The sequence below is a fragment of the Macrobrachium nipponense genome, chromosome 28, assembly GCF_015104395.2.
Source record: "Macrobrachium nipponense isolate FS-2020 chromosome 28, ASM1510439v2, whole genome shotgun sequence".
Taxonomy (NCBI): domain Eukaryota; kingdom Metazoa; phylum Arthropoda; class Malacostraca; order Decapoda; family Palaemonidae; genus Macrobrachium; species Macrobrachium nipponense.
This window is the reverse complement of record NC_087217.1, coordinates 12754199-12761698: the sequence shown is the minus strand read 5'-3', so window position 1 is coordinate 12761698 and position 7500 is coordinate 12754199. Positions and strand designations below refer to the sequence as shown.

General features: G+C 36.3%; 1 protein-coding gene across 1 annotated transcript in view; it reads left to right on the top strand.

Annotated features, from left to right (window-relative positions):
* LOC135201425 (mucin-2-like) overlaps positions 1-7500 on the top strand; it is a 39500-nt gene that overhangs the window by 19110 nt on the left and 12890 nt on the right. The gene's annotated exons all lie outside the window — the stretch shown is intronic.

The following is a 7500-nucleotide window of genomic DNA, read 5'->3' as shown; positions in this document are numbered from 1 at the left end:
TACACACACACTCACACATAAATAAATACAAAGTAAACCTCCATTCTCCTCTCATCATCCAGTGAGCCTCTTCCACCGGACCGGAAATATGGAGTCTCATTGAAATGCAACAATGGGCACAGAATGGGAACGAGGTCCTGGAGTATATTCATTGCAAGTAAGCACGCAAACCGTCTGTAGTACCCAGTTCTAGGTACCTGACCCTAACAGACGAGGGTCAATTATATCACTAAGTGTCACTCCAATTACTGAGGTCGTCTATATAATCAGGTGTCACTTATGATAATTTTAAGCGTCCCTCATATTTTTGTCGATAATAATCTATAATAATAAAATCCGAGTGGGTTTTTCTGGTTTGTCCGCCCCGGGTGGGGGCGGGGTAGGTAGGGGATCGGGACGGCAGGGGAGACATGACACATCCACCCTCCTCATGCAAATCTGTTTGTCCGCCCCGGGAGAGGGTTGGATAGATGGGTTATCGGGAGGGTAAGGGAAACATGACGGCCAGGGCTGGGTTCCAGCTCTGCGTAGAGCGTGTCATCAAGATCGTATTAAATACCAAGAATCACTCGTGGCACTCACAGCTCCTTAACTTACATCAAGTATCAGTTCTAAACTAGGTGTGTCAACTGTATTGCTAGGTGTTACTCACAACGTCCCTCAATTTCCTGATAATAAATTATATCAAAAGTAATTTGAATTACTAAGGTTAACTTAAAATACTATTACTCAGCATCACATATACTAAGAGCGCAAAACGCTAACCATATTACCAGGGGTCACTCATATTACTAAGTGCTACTAGTGTAAACAAGTGTCATCTATTGAATCATGTTTTCAATGGGCCGAAAATTCCTATGGCATGTATTAGGCAATATATATTTGATAATAACCTAGCAAATTAATAGATGATAATATACATTCTATTCATATCAAATTCTTCTCATGCAACTTCTTCACAGGAATAAAAAAAAAAAAAAGTCCTTTCAACTTTCAGTTTTATCCCTTAAATCGAAAATACTAAAGACTTTAAATAAATGCCTTCGAGATCAGTTTAATCTCAATACACCAAAAACTGAAGTTGAAAACAAAAGTATAAATTCATTACCGAAAACGATTAATTTATATTAATACAAATATAAGTGTATTCTAAGACTGTAAAAGATTTTCGCAGTGTCATCTCAACCGACCACAACTGAAGTTCGAAGCAAAGCATGAATTCAATGCCGATAAAAATTCTTTTATACAAAAATACAACTACAGCCTAAAACGACAGAGAAACTCGCGAATCCTCCCCAGTTCCAAACAACTAGTAGTGCCGTACTCGACCGCGTCACTCTTTCTTCCACCTTGGCATTGGACTTCGAGGCACAGAGACAATTATACTGGCAAAGAGTAAGGAAGGCATTTGCCACGAGTCATTATTCTACCCCACGAGGAAATTCCCCTATGAAAACCGCAAGACACCATTGAAGGTTCAGGATCATTATGTATCCATTTGGAGGCATGGCAATGGGTGGCTTCTCTCTTTCTTCTTTTTTTTTCGTGGCCTATGACGAAATCTCCTTCCAACGTACACCGCTCCCACGATCAATGTGCTGACGTCAAGCCCCAATACTGGAGGCTACTTAAGCTTTGTTAAATATATTTAGGGATATGCTAAGAATAGACCTATTATGAAGCGTAAAATATATTTAGGGATATGCTAATAATAGACCTACTTTGAAGCGTATTACTATTCGATGTATACACTGAGTTGTTAAATATATTTGGGAATATGCTAAGAATATACCTATTATGAAGCGTAGTGCTATTCGATGTATACAATGATTTGTTAAATATATTTGGGGATATGCTAAGAATATACCTATTATGAAGCGTAGTATTATTCGATGCATACACTGAATTATTAAATATATTTAGGGATATGCTAAGAATAGACCTATTATGAAGCGTAGTACTATTCGATGTCTACACTGAATTCTTAAATATATTTAGGGATATGCTAAGAATAGACCTATTGTCAACAGTCGAATTATTCAATTATACGATGAATTTAAACTTGACTATTAAATTACATTCAGAGCATTCAAACAAATTCTCAGTTACATGTCACGATTATACATAATCATAGCATGTTATCACTATCATTAGAGACTCCGTAACATCAAAAGCGACTGTAAAGCAAGAGTGGGTTAAGAAGGAAACTCCCGACCCTAGGGACGTTATGTACCGTCCCGAGCTCCGACCTCGTTCGGCATTTTGGAGGGGCTTGTTTCAGCGTAGGCAGTGGCAAGTCTATCGGAGTTAATTACCGACAGGCCATCGTAGTTACAGAAAAGAAAATTAAATACACTTTGTGTTTTATTATCATTCGAAGAATGCTTTGAAATTAATCTTAATACTTGAGCATCCTAAGACAACAAGCGTATTATTATTATTATTATTGTTATATTATTATTCGATTAATGCTTTGGTCTTAAGACTTAATTGTTGAACATAATCAAAAGGTTAAACGTGTTATAATAATAATAATAATAATAATAATAATTAATAATAATAATATAATAATTATTATTATTATTATTATTATTATTATTATTATTATTATTATATTATGATTATTATTAATATTATTATATTATATTATTATTATTAATAATTAATTAATTAATTAATTAATTAAATTAATTAATTAATTTGTTTATTATTATTATTATTATTATTATTTATTTATTATTATTATTATTATTATTCGATTTATGCTTTGGCCTTAAGCCTTAATTGTTGAACATAATCAAAAGGTTAAACGTATTATTATTATTATCATTATTAATTTTTTTTTTTGCTCTATCACAGTCCTCCAATTGACTGGGTGGTATTTATAGTGTGGGGGGAAGGATTGCATCCTGCCTCCTTAGGAGTCCATCACTTTTCTTATTATGTGTGCCGTTTCTAGGATCACACTCTTTTGCATGAGTCCTGGAGCTACTTCAGCCTCTAGTTTTTCTAGATTCCTTTTCAGGGATCTTGGGATCGTGCCTAGTGTTCTTATGATTATGGGTACAATTTCCACTGGCATATCCCATATCCTTCTTATTTCTATTTTCAGATCTTGATACTAATCCATTTTTCCCTCTCTTTCTCTTCAACTCTGGTGTCCCATGGTATTGCGACATCAATGAGTGATACTTTCATCTTGATTTTGTCAATCAACGTCACGTCTGGTCTATTTGCACGTATCACCCTATCTGTTCTGATACCATATAGTCCCAGAGGATCTTTTCCTGATCGTTTTCTATTACTCCCTCAGGTTGGTGCTCGTACCACTTATCACTGCAAGGTAGCTGATGTTTCTTGCACAGGCTCCAGTGGAGGGCTTTTGCCACTGAATCATGCCTCTTTTTGTACTGGTTCTGTGCAAGTGCCGGGCATTCGCTTGCTATGTGGTTTATGGTTTCATTTTTCGTATTGCACTTCCTACATATGGGAGAGATGTTATTTCCGTCTATCGTTCTTTGAACATATCTGGTTTTTAGGGCCTGATCTTGTGCCCCTGTTATCATTCCTTCAGTTTCCTTCTTTAGCTCTCCCCTCTGTAGCCATTGCCATGTGTCATCGCTGGCTAGTTCTTTAGTCTGTCTCATGTATTGTCGTGCATTGGTTTGTTGTGCCAGTCCTCTGTTCTGTTTGTCATTCTACCTGTCTGTATATTTCTTGGTCTCGTCTACTTTTATTAGTCCTTCTTCCATGCACTCTTTAGCCACTCGTCTTCACTGGTTTTCAGATATTGCCCCAGTACTCTGTTCTCAATGTTGACGCAGTCCTCTATACTTAGTAGACCTCTCCCTCCTTCCTTTCGTGTTATATATAGTCTGTCCGTATTTGCTCTTGGGTGTAGTGCTTTGTGTATTGTCATATGTTTCCTGGTTTTCTGATCTATGCTGCGGAGTTCTGCCTTCGTCCATTCCACTATTCCTGCGCTGTATCTGATTACTGGCACTGCCTATGTGTTTATGGTTTTTATCATATTTCCGGCGTTGAGTTTTGACTTGAGTATTGCCTTGAGTCTCTTCATATATTCTTTCCTGATCGTGTCCTTCATCTCTTGGTGTTTTATATCACCTCCTTCCATTATTCATGGTATTTGTATCCAGTCTCATCTATGTGTTCGATGAATCCTTTGACTTTAAGCCCGAACACTTAAGCATATATACTTGAAAGGTTTACGAATTATTATTATTATTATTATTATTATTATTATTATTATTATTATTATTATTATTATTATTAGTCGAAGAATGCTTTGACCCTAAGCCTTAATACTTGAACATACTTAAGAAGGTTAAACGTATTATCATTATATTTATCATTACTCAGTCATACAGACCAAGTAGTATAAGCTTTTAAAAACGAAATGGTCTGCGCACGCCCGCATATGGATAGAGTTAATACATGCGTTAGCAATACCTTTAGTAATAGTAGGGTGTTCTTCTCTTAACCAGCAGGAAATGCCATTTTGAAAGTAGGAGAATCTCTCTCTCTCTCTTTACTTTTCACTTTATCTTTTTCCACATTTAGCATTCTATTCTGTGGAGGATTCTTTGAAAGTAAATGTCTTTCCATTTTTGTAAAAAATGGGTTATGCATAATAATAATAATAATAATAATAATAATAATAATAATAATAATAATAATAATAATACACTATAAATACCACCCAGTCGAAATGGAGGACTGTGATAGATAAAAAAAATAATAATAATAAGAAACAGAGAAGATGAAAAAAACATCAACATATAAAATATCGAGGTCAATACTAGACAGTAAAACTGAGGTCAAAAAAGAACAAGTCAAGAACAAGGTGAATCTGCCCCTGCTAACAGGTGACCGCGTGTGCCATTTGTTATTCCAAGAGAGAGAGAGAGAGAGAGAGACTTGTTGTGACATATATCATGCTTTGTGGCGGAGAGGTCTCTTCTTGCTCATTAGGCAGTCTACATGGAGAGAGAGAGAGAATGGGCCAAGGTCAATGGTCGTACCGCTCATTAACCCTCACACGGAATGGACTGCTCAGAGCTACAAGTCATATGGTAATCATCGACAAAATCAGAAGGGAAGAAGGTCCCGTACATCTAAAAAAGGGAAATGTAGACCGGATTTGACGGTTGGTACTGATTTGGTCGTTGGGACAAGTGAGCGAAATATGGTTTGTCGTAGGTTGTCGATGTAATAAATCAGGTAGAGCTCATTTGTATACGCACAAACATACACATATATATATATATATGTATATATATATATATATATATATATATATATATAACTATTATATAGTTAAAAAATCACGGTAGATGCACGTGACTTCATTAAATAAGCGAATACCACAGGAAAATGATAACCAGAAATCCAATCGCTTTCGTCTTTACTAAGACAATGTCGTACTAAAGACGAAAGCGCTTGGAATTCTGCCTATCATTTTCCTGTGGTATTCGCTTATTTTATTATAACATATATAGTATATATGTATATATATATATAATTATGCACACACGCACACACATATATGTATAGTATATATATATATATATATATATATATATATATATATATATATATAGGGAGAGAGAGAGAGAGAGAGAGAGAGAGAGAGAGAGAGAGAGAGAAAAAAAAAATTAAATGGTACAACAAGAATCAATATAACACATCTGCGTTACAAGTCGACCCATGTTGCAGCCTTGAAATGTATGGCGTGAGAGAGAAGAGAGAGAGAGAGAGAGAGAGAGAGAGAGAGAGAGAGAGAGAGCTAAATGGTACAACTAGAATCAATATAGCACATCTTCGCTACCAGTCGACCCATGTCGTAGCCTTGAAATGTATAGCCCCGCACATTTCTATATATGGAGAGAGAGAGAGAGAGAGAGAGAGAGAGAGAGAGAGAGAGAGAGAGAGAGAGAGAGAGAGAGATAGTCTACCCTATATCTCCTAGCAAACACAATTTTATGGAAATACAATCAGTAGGTGACACTTGATTTTTAAATTAAAATTTTCAAGATCGCTGATTTCATAAGATATGTAAAAGAACCCTCCATCTCAGTTTACAAAAAAAAATACTCTATATATATATATATATATATATATATATATATATATATATATATTATATATATTATATATATTATATATTATTATATATTTTATATAGTAAATACAAATTCAAAATTCCAGCTATGTTATTCAAGAGAAGCTTACTCATTGCCCCGTAAGAAGAATGTAAGTCATAAGAAATATTCTAGCTGTACTGAATATTTTTTGTACTAAATTGTTTTAGGTGACCGCGACAATCGACGACGCTCTAATCTCGGTCACTTTAGGAGAAGATCGAAAGAGAACAATGTGAGAAATTATAGGAATGGACTTAACTTAAGATAAAGGTTGGTGAAAGGACCCTGACAATTCGTGGAAGGCGGATACATAACCAATCTATAGGCGAATCGTATGGAGGGAAATGATGGAACCTGCTGACTGTACATCTCCCGTTTTCTAAATGCGAGGTCTGGCGGAGGAGGAGGTGGGCCATATAGTCAAGAGGCCTCAATGCCAATAGCCGAAATCAATGTAACTTGAATAAGACGAGGCAGGAGACCCATCCCGGGGTTGAAGTTAATGCAGAAAGAAAGAATGAAATTGCCTTTATAACCTATGATGCTTCTCTGTTTATAAGAATGATGTGGAAAGAATGGACGGCTAAAGTAAAAATTAGGCTAAAGGCCAAACGCTGTGACCTATAAGGTCATTCAGCGCTGTAAGGTCAACAGAGAGCAAAATCGTTTAAAAGGTGTAACAGGAGGAAAACCTCGCAGTTACGCTCTGAAACAATTGTTAGGAGAGGGTGGAAAGTAAGATGGAAGAAAGGAGAATATGAACGGAGGCACCGTAAAAGGTAGGAAAAGGGGTTGCAGCTAGAGGCCGAAGTGACGCTGCAAAGAATTTTAAGTATTGCCTATAGCGCTCCGCGTGAGGTGCACTGACGGCATTGCTCGTCTCAGGGGCAGAAAGTTTTTCAGAATTAATATCTCTTTTAACTTAATAAAATCTTATTAAGGAGTAAGAAGAGGTACAAGGAAGGTGGAAAGTGAACAGACAGCAAGACTGATGGAAATGTAAATAAAATAAATATCCTTACGCACTCAAATAAACAAACAAATGCCTCCAAACCCAACCCGTGCGACACAAAGGACCTCTGTCAGAGTCCATCTACCGTCCCTGTCTCTTGCTCTCTCAATCCTAGACAGTCTCGTAACTCTTGGGTAATCCGCTTAGGCTTTGGACTTTCCAGTCTTCTAGAACAATATGTCTATGTAACAACCTGTCTCAAGTTCAGTCCTTGAAGGCTGATATAAAAAAACATGCGCTAACCAACGCTACTGGTTGGTAACCAGTCTTCCATTTTCTGATCGAACTTTTGTGATATCTTTTAAGGTTGCATGAAGTTTTATT